This window comes from Crocodylus siamensis, chromosome 12 (assembly GCF_052110815.1).
Source record: "Crocodylus siamensis isolate JL-2025a chromosome 12, ASM5211081v1, whole genome shotgun sequence".
Lineage (NCBI taxonomy): Eukaryota > Metazoa > Chordata > Crocodylia > Crocodylidae > Crocodylus > Crocodylus siamensis.
This window is the reverse complement of record NC_143406.1, coordinates 36,735,640-36,754,446: the sequence shown is the minus strand read 5'-3', so window position 1 is coordinate 36,754,446 and position 18,807 is coordinate 36,735,640. Positions and strand designations below refer to the sequence as shown.

Sequence of the window (18,807 nt, the reverse complement as noted above, 5' to 3'; positions counted from 1 at the left end):
CTTCCAACCTGGATAAAAAGTTAGATTTCCCTGGGTTCCAGACATGCTGAAAGGATGTAGAAAAGGATCTCTCTGGTTAAATTTGCAGTCAAGAGACTTGATTTCAAAAAATATTTTTCAGGCAGTTAGTCTGGACAGTGCATGGCATTTAGTATTTTTGAAAACCTTGATCTGGCTGCTTAGCCAGTAGCAATCACCCTGGCTCCTTTTGCATTCAATAAAGCTACAAAAGTTTACAATAGCAGAGAATTCAGCCCTGTGTTTTCAGACAGCAAGGATCTTTACAGGGACTAAATATTTAATGTGAACATCAACATGAACAGCACATTTGTAATCACATAACTCATAAGCTGGAACCTGCTTCCCCTAAAGTCACTGCCTTGGCCTACACATGCATTTGATCCAGGATCAGTTTAGTTTTGAGTAAACTACTCACGAGTAAATGCTCCCAGGAAGGCATCTACACATGCTGGGAAGCAGGAACAGATTTGCTGCTAATGGCAGCAAACTGCTCCCGTTTCCTGGGGCCCTGCAATGGGCCTCTGCCACCACCAGGGGGAGCACTAGGCTCCCCCTGGGTGCTAGCCCAGGGGCTGGCAGGGAGCACCAGGCCAAGAGACAGCTGTCTCCTGGTCAAGGATTGGACATTACACCCTGCTCCCAGGGGCTGCCTGCTGCTGGAGTGAGGACAATGTCTCCCTGCCCTGGCAGCAGGGAGCTCCTGGCTCTGGCTCTTCAATCAGAGGCAGGGGACTTAAAAAGAGCTGTTGGGGAGCTGGTGGGGAGCATGGAGTTGGGTCAGGAACAGGGTGGGGAGCTTCCTCCCTGCTCAGCTCTACAACTTCGGGGCTGGTGCTGGGAGATAAGCATCTCCCAGCCCCCACTCCCCGACTGTGATCTTGGAGCAGGGGGCCATAGTTCCCAACAGGGCTCCGGTGGCAGAGCCTGCCCCAGCAGCAGGTAGGTCCTGGGGCCAAGGAGAAATCTCCTGCCCCATGATAGATGGCTGACCAAGAGCAGATTTGCTTCCAGGCAAGTTGTCTACATGAGCGCTACTGCACTGTTACTATCAAAAGTAAGTTTGTTACTTGCATTTGCAAGTAGCAAATTTACTAGTGATTAGTAAAGCTTACTGCATAGTAAGCCTGTGCATGTGTAGATACACATGCTTACTTTACAGTAAAGTATGCTTCTGTGCAGTTAAGTGTCTTATGTAGATGCACCCAGTGGGAGCTAAATCAGGTCCCTTTCTATTTTATGACTTTTTTTTTAAAGTTTTCCTTTTAAATTACAATCCTGCCTCCACTTTGCAACTCTATTTTGTGCCTCTGCTTTCCTGGTCACTAGTTCTACAGTGGCTATAAAAACTGTGAACTGATGCGACTCAGAACACCTGGGAAAGTGGAAAGGAAGAGAAAACTGAGCAAAAGTCCAACACATTACTAAGGAAAACATCCCTCACAAAAAAGGCATGATTTGACACCCATTATTGTCAATAACAACACTCCCAGAAATTGCAGTGCAACAGAAAGTGAGAGCATCATTAACTTGTTTAAGAAATGCTACTGAAATATTACAGTTGTATTACAGAGCTGTCAACAGATCCTGATCATCTTGAAACATCAACTCTTGGGGTCCAGTGCCCGGCACAGTGATCTCTAACCCCATGGACTAGGACTTCAGAGTGCTGCCTCATCCAATTAACTTTAATGATAATCTCAGTTTTCATTATCCACCTAAGTATCAAGCTGTCACAGTAGTAGAAGGAAGACTGCAAATGGGACAGGAATATAATCTAGAGACTCAGATTCTAAAAAGCAAATAAAATCCAATTAAAAGTATTTCCATATTTAAAACATGTTCCTTCTTTTGTTAAGGCTCCATTCATTTTTTGAATATTTGGAGTTGATATAAGGATGTAACACATCTCAAGGTCTTGGCTGGGCTGTTTAGTTGGGAATGGTCCTGCTTTGGGCAGGGGGTTGGTGAGGTCCCTTCCAACCCTAATTTTCTATGATTCTAAAGTTTACTTCTATTTTTCAGCAGTAAACATTCAACATTTCAAATTACAATTCATCAGACCTGTTTTACATAGGGAAAGCTTGTCTAACTTTATCCCAACTACATAGTTGGTCCAATAAAAGATCTCACCCTAAAAAAATCCTTGCCTCTTGCATAATTTCTGGACCGTTATGGCTAAAACATCACTTTTGCACTACATTTAGCATTTTCAAAGAACTAATAAAAAACAGCACAGATTTGATAAACTCTGGTACAATAAGGCTGGAAGGAAATGAGGCTCCATTATAGAAAAGTTGTTTTGTATAACTTACAAGCAGGGAATTAGTGCAAGATATATATATAGAAAGGAGTCTCACCCTAGCCTTCCAATGAAATGCCGAAGTAGCCTGAATGTGATATTAGAGCTTCCAACAATCTTACTGGAATGAGACTTAGCTTTTAAAGAGACAGTGGCTTTTTAACGCGCAGCTGAGCCTCAGGCTCGGCTCGTGGCAGGAGACACCATGATCAATCAGGTGGTTTTCCCAGGGTAATTGTCTCTGATATGTCCTCCATAGGAGGTCTATATTGAGCAGATTCTTTTTGGTATTGGGTGGTGGAACCGGAGCGTGCTCCATCCACTCCATGCATTGACCTGGTATTACAGTGCTTCCAGGACCGGTGCAAAAAAAAAGGCTTTTTAACGTGCTTCATTATTTAGCCTCTTAGGCCTGTGATCACCAGCTAAGTGATTCCGGTAATACTTTTCACTTCAGGTCATCTGCACCTGCCAATGGCAGGAAATTTATATACTGTAAAAAGCAGTTAAAATAAACATCAGGTTATGCTCACACACATGACTGCTACTCATTAATCCAACGTGGGATTAGCATCTCTCTTCAGTGATTGTTTAGCTGCAGTAGCAGGACAAGAAACCTTTGTGCTATCTCTTCCCTGAATCAGAGAGTTTGCAAAATATTGTCTCCCAAACTACCGCTCATTTGCATTTTCACAGACCCGCATGTTGTAAATGAGCTTCTTTTCTACCAACTATTAGTTGGTCTAATCTACCCAAAGAACCTTGCCTACCTATGAACATTAACAATTGCTTCAGCCAATCGTCTAGCACAGACCCCTAGCATAGCCGGGACTGACATCCCAATGCTGCTGACAAGGGCAGAAGAGCAGAGCTGGTGCCTCATGGAGCTGGGCGCAGTGTCCAGAAGGGAGAACTTCATCTAACTCCAGCTTCCACTTCAGTCCCAACTTGTCCTTAATGGGACAAGCAACAAGGCAAACAAGCCACCAACCTCTCAGGCAGTTTACAAGCAACTAGGTTTCCTGAGGACATTCCTGGAATTCTATTTCTTTCCCGTTCACCCACATTAGCTGGACTTTACTTGGGCCTTAAATTGCTTATATTCTCTAAGGGAATGACTTCTCCACCTGGGATCAGATTAGGAGTCCAGAAAGCTGACATGGGCAATGGGATTTGGAAGAAGAGCTGAAAAAAATCTCTCAGCAAATGAATTAGCTGGTGCCCATTTCTGACCTTTGTACTCCAAAGAAATGGTCAAACATAGGAAAATGCAGACATTTGTCAGGTTTGCTTAAGAACAATTCCATGAACTATGCACCTCTCTCATTCTCACTTAGCTTTGGATGCATCTGTCCATTTGATCCATTGTGTTCCCCTAATCTTCTAATGAAAAGAGAAGTAACATTTTTTTCAGTGCAGACGGGATGGCATCTTTACAATTTAAGATTGACAAGGAGGGAAGCATCTGCAAAACTGCTGAAAAAGAGCATGAGATGAGCAGCTGAAAGTGAGAGAATGGGCTAACAAGAACCATGCATAATAAAGATACCTAATCACAACTTGTTATCCCCTCACGCATAAGTCAGTGACCTGAGATTAGTATGCTATATTGTATGGAAAGAAACCTAGAGCAAGAAAACCGATTAGTGTCTGGACAGTTAAAGATGTGATGGTGAAATCATGAACTGAGAGAAGCTGGATAAGAAAAAAAAAATCAGAAGAAAAAAGGCAGCCAGAACACTTGAGACATGACACTGAGCAATATAGGTAATTTATGCATATGTATACGGGAAGAAAAAAAACAGGAGAGGTCCAAGGGAAAGAATGCCAGTCAGCAAATAAAAGGAATGATGCAAAAGGTCTGATCCCCAAGGCTGAGGATTTCTGGGACTAGAAATGGGGGAAGGGAGCCAAGTTGTGCAGAAAATGGGACTGTCTCTGCCAGGTGGGCTGAGGTGGTTGCACAGAAATTGCATTTCAGCCCCCACGGTCACCACTCTTCTGTGATTCCTGCCACACAGGAATCTTGCCAGGCCCGCTCCAATCACTCAATTTATACCCTAAGACCACAAGACACATAACTAGGCACAAGGACAGGAGCATCCAAAAGTGTTTCCAGCTGTTTAGTAACCGAAGTCAAAGCGTATGGGCCCTAGGTGAAACTAGTAGTATGTGTGTTCTGTAACGGACCAGATATTTCTGCTACTCTACAAATAATATTTTAAGGCTCTGCAATAGCTTATGGGTTTTTCCCTGCTTGTTTTTACCTTCAAATGAGTAGTAGCAGTCCCCTTTAAAAAAAGTTTAACTATCTTGATATGTTTCTGAATAACCACTAAACACCACAAGGTTTTTCTCCCCTTGCAGGTCAGCATTATATCTTACAAAGGTTGCAGACTGACATGCAGCTTTGAGCAAGGACAGAGGAAAAGCAGAATTACTGTAGTGGAGAACTAGTGTGTGCGCACGTTGCTTGGACTGTACAAGCACTGCTACTCAGGGGATCACATATTTAGCTGCTGCCTGAGGCTTCACACAACCAATCTAAACTATCACCTTCAATTCTTTCAGTCATTAGAAACATGCCTTTTCAGAAACTGAATGTTACTGCAATACTTTTAGCTTTCCAAAGATGTCTGAGCGAGGGGTGGGGACCAAAAGAGCAGAATCCTCACTGGGAGTCTTATGACTTTTATCACTACATTCTCAGCTGTCACTGCCAAGATTACACTTCCCAAACATCTCAAGCATTCTGAATTAGCTCGATGTAAACACCACGTACTGGGCCATCAGCACGGCTTTGTTCCTGGGTTTTCCTTTAAAGAGAAACTTTCTTGTGAAATTGAAATCTGGTAAATACTGCTTTCTTTTTAATTGGAAACAACTGTTTATATGAACCACATTTTATAACAATTCTACATACCAAGCTTTTGCTCTGGGAAAGATGTAGAAATCAGTTCACATAAACAATCACCTACTTGGTAATATAGATTTTTTTTTTTTAATATCAAGGATCAAATTATACAAGGTGCCCCAATAACAGCAAGTAGGATTTAGTCCTAACGCTGATGCTCACTCTAGCTCGTCTGGTTTGTAAATAAAATCATTCAGGAAAATGAAGCCATGCACTCACTCCCAGTTCCATCCCCCACATTGCACATCCTGACAGACAATTCAAAAGTATCATACCACAGGCCAAATATGGAGGGGCACCATTGACAAGAGTTTGGCATTTGGCTGGTGTTTAAAAGAAAAGTATGTTGTATTGAAAAGAAAATAAATCAGAAACACTTCCATCATCATAAAGTTTCCTAAAAAATAAAAGATTTTTAATCATGGTGAGGCATAAAGGAAATGAAAACAAGCCCCACAAAACTCGTAGGGATTATTTGTCAGAATATGATCAATAGTAGATCTGTTAAAGAGATCCATTTGCTATCTAGGTCATTTCTTATATCAATGCAAAATTGTTACTTAACAGTAAATTTTTTAGTGTTTTATCCAGTGAAGTCTAAAGTGTCCAAATTATATACTCACCTTGAACGATTTCCCTTGGCAAATTATTCTCTGATCTAGCTACCCATTCCTGCAAATGCTTTTGCCTGAAATTGTACCCATGTGAGCGACCTCACTAAGAGAGATCAGTCTATATGCATGATTATGCTCACATGTTTACAATACTGGGCTCTGAGAAATGTTGTCTGGAAGTTTCCCTTGCTATTCACCCCTAACCTCGTCCCTTCCTCATTTCAGCCTGTTTCATTCCACATGTATTGTACTCAGCAACCCTTGCAATTCATATCCTTCAAATATGTCCCTTTACTTGTCAGTCTCATTAGACACATTCAGCGTTGCCAATCTTTCAGGGGAAATGACACTATTTACAGCTACATAAAGAGTGAAAACTTCCTAATTCCATGACGGTATACCAATCCAAATCTGCCAATCTTTTTGCTGCTATGTTACAATACAAATTCATGAAATTTGTTACCCATCCTTATACTACTGAACTATATCCTTATACAAGGTTAACCATTACAGAGGTTTTCTTCCACTATTGGTTTGCCATTGTTTTGAGACACCTCTTACCCTCAAACCCCAGAACACACCCACACTGCAAAACCTTGTTTGTTCTCAAGTAAATAAATTCATTGTGGGGTTTTTGGTGCCCAAGTTTCTAACCTCTCTACAATTTATCTGTTCTTGCTGATATTTGCCATTTCTCCCACTATAATATGCTAGGCATTTCACTGCCATACTGATTATTATATTTTACACATAGTTGATGAGTAAAATAATATCAGGATCACCAGGCATTCTGATAGCACAGTAGATACCCTCTTACGTGGACATGCTGCAGTTCACCATTCCTCTCTCAGTATAGAAGAGCAGTAAGACATATGAAAGCAATTCTTCCCATGATGTTAATACAGCTGCAGTCTCCAAATGAGATGTATAGCATGAACACTAAATTGCACATTAAAGAAACATTTTGCCCTGTGTCTAGAAAGCAGGAAATCACCTACTGTGTAAGTTGTTTTGTTTCTGCTGTTGGTTTACCTACATTTGCCACACATGGAGAGTATTTGTCACGTAAAATTATCTTACAGGGCAAACCTAGTAGACTAATTTCTTAGAACTCCTGGTTTCATATCTGCAGCTGGTTCAGAAATATTCACAGCTGAGCTAAATATAAAGATGTTTTCTTGTAATGTTTTTCCTAAGAAAAATACTTTTTTGGGGGGAAAATATTTTACAATAAGGAAGAAGGAAGAAAAGAAAGCAAGGAAGAAGAGGAAGAAAAACTGAAAATACAAAACACTGAGCCTTGCACAGGGAACCAGCTGTCTTTTCAATACAGAGCACAAAGATAACCGTTGTAACAAACAGAGTGTCAACCTGCTGCATTGCATATGCAAGGGATGAACAAAGGTTTCAGACATTTCCAAAAATAAAAGCCACATGTCTTCAAAATCCTTTCATTGTACAACACATATCTGCTCATTTCCTGTATGAGCAAATTAGTCTGCATCTTCCCAGTTATTGCAAAGTCTTATGAGAGTCACAGAGTACTTGGCCCTTGCACATGGAAATAAATGAGGAGCATGCAAAGACCCTTCTCCCTTACATCAAATACAGTTCCTACATCTCAACCTCTTCCTCTGCATCAGCTGTGGTGTTTGAAATCAGCCAAAGCATCTTGGCACCACCTCCAAGGAAAAACTGCCTGCACCCACTGAGCTTTGTGGAGCCTCTCCTGGGTGGCTCTCGAGCGGGAGCCCTGAGCCTGCCGTGCAGCCTGCTCCCACTGCCTGGGTGTTTGCTTGTCTTCTCCCTAGAGAAAACCTCGACACTCATCCACCATGCCTTTGATATTGAGTTCAGTAGTGGGGTTCTCCTTGGTGAAGGGAGGACACACTGGGAGGTGTTGCCAGTGGATGCTTCAGGGACTCCACCTCCCCTACACCCCTGCAATGTGCCAGCCTGCTGGGACAGTCAGACATTGCTCAGTCTGATCCTTTCTTGTGTACCGCAGCCTCTGGCATCCCTGATATCACACTCTTGACCTTGGAGGTCCAGCACCATGATGAATTAGTCAGCTGCCTCTTTCCCATTGGCCATGGTCCACAGCTCATCTGCCGTGGACCTGGTGTCAGTTGAATTCCTCCACCCCGATGGGGCTTCTTGGGTACAGGGTCAACCCTGATGGTGGATCACCCTACAATTCTGGGAGTCTCTGAGGGTCCCTGGGGTGCTCAGCCCCTGACGTTTATCCTCTGGCCTTTTCCCCGGTTTACAGGGCACTAAAAAGAACAACAACAAAAAAACTTTGAACAACTTAAACTTCAGGGAGGGACTGGGGCCTCCTCCCTACTCACGCATCCTGCATTAGAAGGCACCTATCGTCCCTTAGCATGATCCTGGGTCCCAGCTCATTCCTTGGCCCCAATGCTGGGTACTCCTCTGATGGGGAGTGGACCCCCAGCTGAGTCCTCTCCTGGGCTCTCCCTTTGGGACCAGGAGGGTTCCTGGCTGGCCTGAGAGGGGGACACACAGCCTCCCCTCTGCTGCGTTTCCCTGCCTTTTCCCCACCACCAGTTTTTAACATAGCCAGGTGGTGTCTGCTGATAATGTCATCCTCCCATTCCAGTTCCAGCCATCTAGAAAAACAGCTGATGAACTGTGCAGGAGGTTTGTTCCCCTGCAGCACACCTTGGCTCATCGCCTCTGAAAAAAGGTAAGTTCACCCCACTCCTGGAGCTGTTTTTCTGGGGTTGCAGTAGGCTATCCCCACTGCGGCCTCGACCACGGGAGAGGGGTTTCCGCCCCTCTCTTTTCATCCCCCTGGGACACTACCATTTAAAAACTACATGGTCTTCAAACCAAATCTGAGGGACTGCATGAGAGAGCATCATTTCCTTTTAGAATAATTAAGAAAAAAACATGATAGGAGCTATGAATGCTTACCAAGCAGAGGACAGGAATCACAGCTACACAACTTCCTGTGGCAAAATGGCTTCTCTAGGGGTGCAGCTGCTTGACTGACAAAATGGAGAGGACCAACCCTAGAAAAAGTTCCTAGAAGAGGGCAATCCTGCACTAAACCATTCCTGTAAGCCAGAAAGTAATGAAGAAGGATGCTGCATGTTTTTGTGTCCTAACCTGTTAATTATAATGCCAAGTATCAAGAAGACAACTAGCACCCCTATCTGACAAGACTCTCATTAAAAGATTATCACCTATCTGGTGTAGACAAGTCAGTAAAACCCAACATTTTCAATGAAAGCAGAAGCTCAGCTGTTTACTACCCACTCCCGCAGGAGCCCTTTAGGTTTTGTTTAATCCAAAATACTTAGAAATGTATTCTGGTAAACATTCCAGAACATATTAATTCCATCAAAATAACTAAGTAGTTTGTACAAGGGATGAACTGCACCCTTTCTAACTGCACTAGACTTTTGTTTTATGTTTCTACTGTGGAGACTGAAAGTGTAAGTTGATGGAGAGTGCAGGCTACTCAAGCCCTAAATATAGGTCAGGCTGGTGAATGTAAAGTTACAACGGTAATAGATCTATGAAACTGGGCAAAGAATGAAAGGCATAAGTCTCTTTGCAGGTAAGAGGAGGTTTCATTTATTTGTGCATTAGCTGGTGAAAGGCAGTGCAATAACTAAATGCTGTAAGAACTGTGTGTCTAAAGTAGAAACTTACCATACTTGCTTGACTCTAAGGTGACCCTGATTATAAGATGACCCCTAATTAATTAAATTCTATATATGGAGAAATTTTAAATTTGTTATAATTTGGCAGGTGTAGAATCTAATTATTGGAGGTTTATCTTGATTCTGTCCCCTCTTCTACTGCTGCATCAGGGAATATAAATCTGGAGGAATCAGGTGGCCCCCTTGCCCTCTGCCTCCCCAACTTCTTCCCCCTACAGCCCCTTACCCCCCATACTGTCAGACTCTGGTCTCCTTGAGCATATGGAAATAAGAAGGAAGTTTAAAAACACTGACAGGTGAACTGACATATTTGATCCCTTTTTTTAAACTTATGTAAGTTTTAGCACAGAGGTACTCTATAAACATGCTTTTAGCAGCACTTTAGTACTTTCTTATATAGAGTACAAACTAAGTATAACATTACCTAATATTGGCTACAAAGCACCAACTCAGAGGATCATCATAAAATTCTAGTTTATTGGATGGATGCAAAAGTCAGACCATAAACCTTGGTGCTGATCCCCTCAAACACACATATTCACGCACACACACTCACAGTAGCTAGCTCTGAACACTAAGCACTGGAGTCTGCCGTTGATGGCCAGTCAAGGCTTCTTTCAGTGCGATGTTGCTGCAGAAGGGGGTCCTTCTGGTTGTACAGGCAGGGTGCTGGTCAGGTCAAAGAGGGTGCCATTGGGGGTCATTCTTCGCTGCCTTTTATCCCTCTCTGGCAGATTTTGGTGACTCCCCAGTTCTCAGGCTTACCCAATCCAGGGGTCATTGACCTTGAGGATCTGCCCTCTTGGTAGCTGCTAGATGGCAGCTCTCAGCCCCAGGGGTCACATCTGCACGTATGTGCAGTCTCAAGAGTCCATTGATGAATTTTGACTGATTCACTGTTGTGATGAATAGAGCTCTGGAAGTGGTTGATCAGGGGGTATTTCAGCCCCAAGGGTCTATTTCCAGCATTTATTATTTCAAACAGGGGCTTCCATACCTTTAACAATGAAGTTTCCAAGAATTGCTGGCTCTTTATTGATTCTTTCTTCTCTTTGGTCTCTGATTTTATAGGTGTTAATTGCCACTCATTACCATACTTATCCAGACTAGCTATTGTGTTACAAAATCAATCATGATTCATTCAGGGACCTGCTCCATACAGAGATTCCTGCCCTTGCTAACACTGTTACATGGTACAACTTACTTTTAAACTTAAAGTACATTTGTAAAAGCTTCTACAAGCTCTATTTTCACTACAAGTACACATTATATAAAAATAATACTAATATAATAAAAGAAAAAGAGAGAGGAAGGAAGAAAAGAGAAAGCACCCCCAAAAGGGGGAAAATACTAAAAGAGGGGCTTTTGCTATATGGAGGAACTTCACATTTGATAGTGGGGCAGACAAAAGGGTTTCTTGCTACACTAATGCCAAAAGCCTCATACCTTACCATGTAGTTCACTGGGCTGGGACCCAGCAGACACAACAGCATTTCAAAACATGGTAACCCCATAACTCAACACTGGTCAGCATGTGTGTGTACTCCAGATACCCTCCACAAAGGGTTCATGCACTAATTATACCCCCACTCATGACTGGAACCAGTTGTTCTTGCCATGAGTTCTGGGATCCTCCAAAAATGTATACGCAGATGAGGTGCAGGGCAACCTGGTTCAGCTTTACCTCGTGGAGAAGGGGGCCACAGTATCATCATATGCAACAGGCTGAGAGAGGAGGCGACAGAGGGATTCTGGGTGAACGGTTTGGAGCCCTGTTTGGTGATATTTGCCAGATATTTAAGGCTGGTGAAAAAAAGAAGAATTGGAAATAGGAAAGAAGGGCACAGCTCAGCTGTAGTAGTGAAGAGGAAGTTGAAATGTATTCAATGTAGTGGCTTACCATGACTTGAAAAAGATGGTGCTGAGGGGGACTGAGCACAATGGGCACTACCATATTTAGATAGGCCGCCCTAACCTGGCCTTACTGTAGGTTCCCATCACTATATTTGCCTAATATGAGCCATGAGTTTTACAGTCATGCTCTGTGTTGTCTGTATGTTAACCAACCCACGTCAATTGGGGGGGAAGGGGAACCTTGTCTCATATTTGAGTAAATATGGTAAATATCATTTTTCTGAGTTTGATGTGGGGAAAACTGTCTTTGGTTCTGGACTGAATTTAAAATTCCACTTGAACTAATTTCTGGGGGTTAATTTAGGCTTTTAGCGTCAAAATTATTTAAATCATGTTGGAGTAGCTGATCTTGCAAATCTTCCATGAACAAAGAGAAACTGAATAAGATCAGCAGATGTAAAGTGTATTCTGGAGCCCAAATAGTTCCCTAAATATCTCCACAAATTTCAATGCTATTGAAGCTAGTTCTTTTTAAAGAAGAGTTTTTAGCCCTGGTGCTGTTAAGCTAAGTTTGGAAACATGAAATGGGCACAGTGTTTCCATTTTCTTAGAGTCTATTGAGCAAGAGTAGGCAAATTACCGCCCACAGGCCAGATCTGGCCTGCCAAATGATTGGATCCAGCCCATGGCCAGGCGTCCACCAATGAATTGGATCCAGACTGTGGCTGCACCCTGTGGTGCTCCACAAGGGGCTGAGTCCCATCCACTTCTGCCCAGGAAAACCCATGCTGCGGTCCTGCCCACCCCAACCCTGGACAGTATACACAGCTTCCCAGTGGGGCTGCACCCAGGGCAGCTGCATCCTCCCTGGTACTACCTGGGTACTGCTCAACTCCACCTTCCTCCAGTGGCTCCTCCTCCTCCTCCTCTAGCCTCTGCTGCACTACTCCAGGCATAAGATAATGTGGGGAAGTGGTGGCGACGATCATGGGGACACATGCCAGGCACTAGATGCCCATCCAGGTAGGGGGAAAGCTGCAGTTGTGCCACTCCTGCCCCAGCATACAGGGCTCCAGCTCCCAGCAACTAGGTGGAAAGTGGCCAGAAACTGAAACTGGAGCCCTGCACGCTGCAGCAGGAACCACCAAGCTGCAGTTTTCCCTCTGCCTGGCTGGACATGTGCCCACATGCATCTCCATGGCAGCTTTCACTTCCCTGCACTACCTGTTGCCCAGAGCAGTGCAGCAAGGGCAGGAGGAAGAGGAGCCGATGGAAGCAGAGGGAGCCAAGCAGTACATGGGTGACTGCAGCTGCACTGGGAGCTGCCCTGCTGCGAAGCTGTGCATGCTGGCTGGGCTGGGGTAGAATGGGTGGGAGCACAGCGCGGGCTGCCCCGGGCAGGAGTGGGTGGAGCTCAGCCCCATGTGGAGCACTGTGGGGGCAGCCACAGGTCAGATCACCTGCCTCATACCACCTGGGTGAGCTTTGCTGTAAGTGCCCCCTGTTCCTCCTCCTCCCCCCATCCCTGGCCAGCTCCCAGGACTTAGCGCACAGGCATCTCTCCTCTTCCCCACACTCCCACCCCTCCCTACACATATAAGAGTAACACTTTATTTTGAACTATTATGCAATCATCTCTATATACCTTATTTTAAAAAAGCATAAATCAGGACAAAAATATGTTTTGAAATAAAATATGTTATAGCAGATGTTTGATTTTAGTATATGATTTGTTTTTTATTTATAATTTGCTAAAATGAGATCTTCTAAAAGATTGTGTGTGCAGCCCTTGACAGATCACCAAAACTCATTAAGTGGCTCGCTAGCCAAAATAACTGCCCCACTCTGCTGCAGAGAGACAGAAATGAGAGTTCCCAGGCATGAGCAGCCCCATGCCCGTCACAGGGGTCTTTACTTCAGGTTCCCATGTTGTAGAGTGCAATGTCATTCCCACCTGAGGACTCGGTGAGTGAACAGTACACAGTTGTCCCCCCAACCCAAAAGAGCACACCAGGGCTGTTGGATGTACTACTTATTCCCATTACCTCTCTGGAATGGGGCTTTGGAGCTCCAGTAGAAATGGGGGTGGGGAGGGTTTGTATGAAACCCCTGGGGACTCTAAATTGCTTTAATCCAAAATTAGTAAATTAGGCCAATTTACTTTGTCCTTAGATTTAGGAAATCATGTGCTTTCCTAAGCCCCTACAGTGGGCTAGAAAATATACCTGGAGCAAGTCCATTAAGAATTTTTAAAGCATAGACGTGCAATCTGAAATGGAACTTGCGGCCTGAACACATCCCTCCAGGTCTCACCCAGTTCTCACTGTAGTTTATCATAAAGCTCCCACTGACCTTCAGGCAAGAGCTGTAAGACAGAGAGAACTTAGTTTCCATTTGGCCTTTACTAAGGAAAAGTCCTAATAATTTTTTTCTCCAAGTAAAATCAAAATGAAATTAAGGACTTGCATATTTGGCTCAATACCAATTAGTGCGGTTTTACAAAGTTCCTTGAGTACTTAAAATTTCATTTCCGTTGAAAATAGAAAAATAAAATTATAAATTAAAACACATTCTGAAATGTGAAATTATGTTCAAGTATAAACGTGTTTAAATTCATGACTGTGCTTTCCTTCTGTTGCCTTCATTAACACAGTTTACAAGATCACATAATTACAGCTTAATAAAAATGTTGATATTTGTCTAACCAATATTAATGAAATGTAGTTTACATTGCTTTGTACTGAGAATACTACAAACCAAAATCACTTTTAGTTCGCACTAACAAGCTATCTGGCAGACATTTTGGTGGAAAGTATGCTGATCATTCTAGTGGTGTCAATAGAATCACATTACTGCTTGAGTTTGCATTTTCTAAAAGCTATTCAGCAGCTCACAGTGTAGAGGTGCATTTTCCCTATAGATAATTTCTACACTGTTTACTAAATACCAGCTACAGCCACACAAGATAAACTCCTTAGAAGTAGATATTTCAATCAAAAATATCTTAGCATAGTGATTTATCATGATGTAAATATATTTATGGTAGACTAAGTTAGAATTTTTTGTCTTTTTTTCTCCTACTGTGAAACAAAAACCTTTACTTGTGCAATGAGTGCTTTTCATCACTACAGATGTTGTGCTTTGGCCTATACACAAAAGTCCACTTGCTTAACTGAAGTCGTAATATTGCAATGATTCAATAAAACCAGGAGTGTGACACCTATGGCCCATGAGCCAGATTCAGGCTATGGAGCTGTGTTATCTGGGCTGCAGGGCTCCTAGACTGGCAGGGCCTGTTGCCAAAATTCAGGGTATGTCCCATTGGGGAGGCATGTTGGTGGCAGAGGGTGAGTCATGACAGCATTAACCCCATGTCTCCCTGATGCCACCTGCCCTCTCCAGATGCTGTCCAGGGAGCCATACCAGTGTGACACCACTGATATAAATTAAAACAACTTTCTGGGCAGACACTTATAAATTGTCCCCCTTATGTAGTTATAGGTACAGCTAAATAATGTTAGCAAGCTAAACTGCTGTAAGTCACTCAAAGTTGCACTGGATTCAGGAAATCAGTGCAAGTTCCCAGCTTGAGAGCATGGGCACACAAGGAAACAGGGGTGAAAAAAATGACGGTAGGGATTCCTATTGTGTCAGGTACTCCATGGAGACTGGCTAATGCAACCTCTCAATGGTACACAAAATCTGACACGGTAATCACCCTGGTTTTCCATAGGGTAGGAGCATGCACATGGGCAGTTTCACCAGGGTAGCTGATGAGCTGTGAACCCTTAACCTCATATACAACAAGGTAGCTTGTTCATGTGCCATGTCCTTAGACAGGGGTGGATTAATGCAGGGGCCTGTGAGACCTGGGCCCAAGGGTGGCTGTCAATCAGGGGGCCCCTGGGGCTCCAAGGGCAGCATGGCCTAGGAAGGCATCCGGACCATGGGCATCCGGCAGCATGCACCTCCTCCCCTCCAGCTGAGCCAGGACAGAAGCTAGGGGGCAGGTGCAGGGCTCTATGCAGGTGGTGGCAGCTCAGTTTCCCTGCCCCATGGCCACACCTAGGCACAGGCAGCCCAGTGGGAGTGCCAGCAACAGAGACCCTCCCTGCTGTGAGGGGGCTGGGGCTGTCCCTGAGCAGACCCTTGGGAGGTACCTCATCAGGCCCCGCAAGGCCCTGCCCAGCACGGAGGAAGTGGAATCGTACCTGCTGTCCTGGTGCTACTGAGCCCCAGGCAGGGTAGCCATCCACACCAGTGCAGAGCCACCTGGGAAAGACCCAGCCATAGCAGACCACAGCATGAGAGCCAGTCACGTACAGACTGCCCACCGCAAGTCAGTGTGACGAGGAGGAGGAGCACACCCAGCAGAGCTGCAACAGGGACACAAGATTCATCGCAGCATCACAGTGAGGCTGGGAGACAGCTTCCAAGGTCACCCAGCCCCAGCTCTGCCTGAGGCATGATCAGTCCTATCCAAACCACCCCACAACCATCGCCTAAGGAAGCAGCATTGCCTGGGGTGCAATTTCCAAGGCCTGAAGGGATGGATGTGTTCAGGCCCAGTGACTCCCAGTGGGACTCATGCCCCTAAGTTGCTTAAGCAATACTTAACGCTGGGATTTTCCAGTGGGTCTAAGGGTTGGAAACCAAGTTAGCTGGCACTGGATTACCAGCCACAGCCTGGGAACTGCTGCCAGAGGCTTGAGTTTCATAACCTGCTGCACCTACCCCAGCCCCCTCCCCTCCCCTGGACTCAGCCATTCCTCCTGGAAGGAAGTGAACTCTTCACACTTGGTTGATTTTTAATTTTATTATTGCAAATTTGTTCCTCTCTCTATATATATATTCTTTACATATATATAAAAATCCTAGTGCGCCTCTCCAAACAGTGGGCACTGGTGCATTTGCAGGCCAATCCATGTGATAGGTGGACAAATCGGGAAACGCAGCCAAGTGAACACACACACACAACTGCAGTGGCAAATGCCCCTGTCAAGGGACAAGGGTGGGGAGGGGATAAGTACACTTCATCCTTTCTATTCACTCACACGGCCGAGGCTTATCCACCTGGATTCTCCTTCTGTGTCCCAGAAAGCCTGTGCAAGGATCAGCCTAGGGTGACCATGTGATATATATTCCGTAGCTCTGGCCAGAGATGGATTAACACATGGGTCCGTGGGGCCCTCCTGGGCCCAGGGGCAGCAGTGGTTTTCTGGGGCTATCTGTTGCCAGGAGGCCCCATGGGTGGCCCTGCTACTTCTCTCCACCATTTGCAGGCAGCTGCTGACACCAGTGCCCCTGGGACAGGACAGCTCTGCCCCACTGCGGCCGGCAAAGGGGCAGATGGGCAGCCCACCAATCAGCCCCAGCCCTGGTCTATCCCGCAGTGCTGAGGGACTGCAGCCCCAGCTGCATACCACTCACTGGGCAGAGGGGCCATTATTTGCCCATCAGATAATAAAACATGTAAATCTTGGCATTAAGAATTCTCATAAGAAAAATCACCTGCCTCAAATATTAACAGGTATCTTTGGGTACCTGTTTAGTTAGATACTTTCTGAGACAGCCTCACTACACTTGACAAATACAATGATGAATGATGGCCACTACAGCAGTTCTGTATCTGTGCAAAGCAGAGGAGTTGATTATAAACACCCATACCAGTAGGCTGCATTTGACCATAATGGTCAGGTTTAAGTGTCGCTTTAGCATGCGGAAGTTGTTTTTCTTGCTATAGTATGTGTAGATTTTTTTGTTCTGAGAAGACCAGCGTAGACACCAAAAGGCTGTCCAGTATCACTCAACTATCCTGCATACCAGCCAGTAACGAAAAAGACTTGGTAATGAGAGCTTTCATAAAGCTAAGTATTTTTGGCAAATTTTGTAAATATTTTAAAATTTTCTAATACAAACTCTTTCTAACCTTCTCATTTTATATCTGGGACTGAACAAGTACTCTGGGTCTAAGGGTACTTAAAGGTGCTACACTCTACTAGGAACACGCATGCTATGCTTCATAAAGGACTCGACTCAAAAGCTACACTGTTTTGGTAGCTGCAGAATAAGGAGGATTTTGCATCAATAAAGAACAGTAGTTCTGTGATAGTCTTCCATTTCAGTAATTTGTTATATAGGCTGTGCAGATTCCCCAAATGTGTATTAACATTTATATTGCAGTTTTACTCCACTAAAAGTTCAGGTTCCAATTGTCAGCCCACACAGCTGCCTCAAGGATATCTTATAATTGCACACAGTACATTTTGAAATGTAAAATCACAAAATACATCAGCAAAAACTGCATTTATGCATCTATAATATCTATGTCTGTATGCATTCAAAAGGCTGGAGTAGAATTCTTGGTTTCAGAGCTGAAGGCAAGGGGATTAGACAAAATGTTTAGTAACTGTGTATATAAAACAACTAAAAATAAATCCACCACAGATGAATTCTCCTTTTTCAGCAGGCTTAACTGATATCTAAGGAGAATTTTGACATAACTGCTGAGACCTTCTTCTTATGTCTGTGGAATTTCACAGACTATTAACCAGGATTTTAAAATGATTAATTTTTAACTGCTTTTTTCCCTAGATGTCTCTGTTTCTGAAGAACGCAAAACTGAATCTTTCTGAAATATCCTAGAATTGTAGAACCAAAAATGCCATTTAAATTGATAAGCAACCTATATAATGTGGTATATGTATTTCACACATTGTTTCATATGAATTCATATGTTATAGATTAGCAAAGTATAGGTCTATTTTTTCTGTTTATAAAAACCATGTAATTCCTTTTATGGAAACTGCCCAAAACCTGCATTTCTGAAAGCAATAAAAGAATTTGACCAGCTTGTTTGCTAATGCATATTAAGGCACCCAAGCTTATTGTTTGTGCTGTAAGCACATTTTTTAGTTTGTTGGTATTTCCATTATCTCATCAAAGCATGGAAGCTTTTTTATGTAGCGTAACTCTTACTGGACATCAATAAGTATTATGCATAGATAAATCTATTTTATTGATGGGAAAGCAAGCACTTCAGTTAGGATTATCCTATTCAGAGAAAGAAAACAGTTATGTATTTCTTAAGACCAGCTGGCTATATATTTATAATATATCTTCCTGAAAAAGACATGTCTGATCTAAAACCAATACTACATTATGGGTACATGCAGACATTACACTTAGATTGAACTAACCTTTGTTAGGTCAATTTAAGTGCCAATATATACAGATGTTCAGGGAGGTTGGATTGGGCAAAAAATGGCCACCCTATCCAACTTAGTTCACCTGAGAAGTGCATTAAGCTGGATCGGAAACAGGTTCACCTGATCTAACAGATGTCTATACATATTTGAAGCACAGCCCTGGGGCTGGGAAAGCCTAGGCATTTGCCCCAGCTGTGCTCCT

General features: G+C 43.7%; 1 protein-coding gene and 1 non-coding gene across 2 annotated transcripts in view; one reads left to right on the top strand and one right to left on the bottom strand.

Annotated features, from left to right (window-relative positions):
* Nucleotides 1–18,807, bottom strand: part of IQCK (IQ motif containing K) — an 86,570-nt gene that overhangs the window by 2,632 nt on the left and 65,131 nt on the right. The gene's annotated exons all lie outside the window — the stretch shown is intronic.
* LOC149854912 (U2 spliceosomal RNA) lies at nt 2,503–2,693 on the top strand. The gene has a single exon (XR_016438813.1). It is a non-coding gene; the product is annotated as a U2 spliceosomal RNA (small nuclear RNA).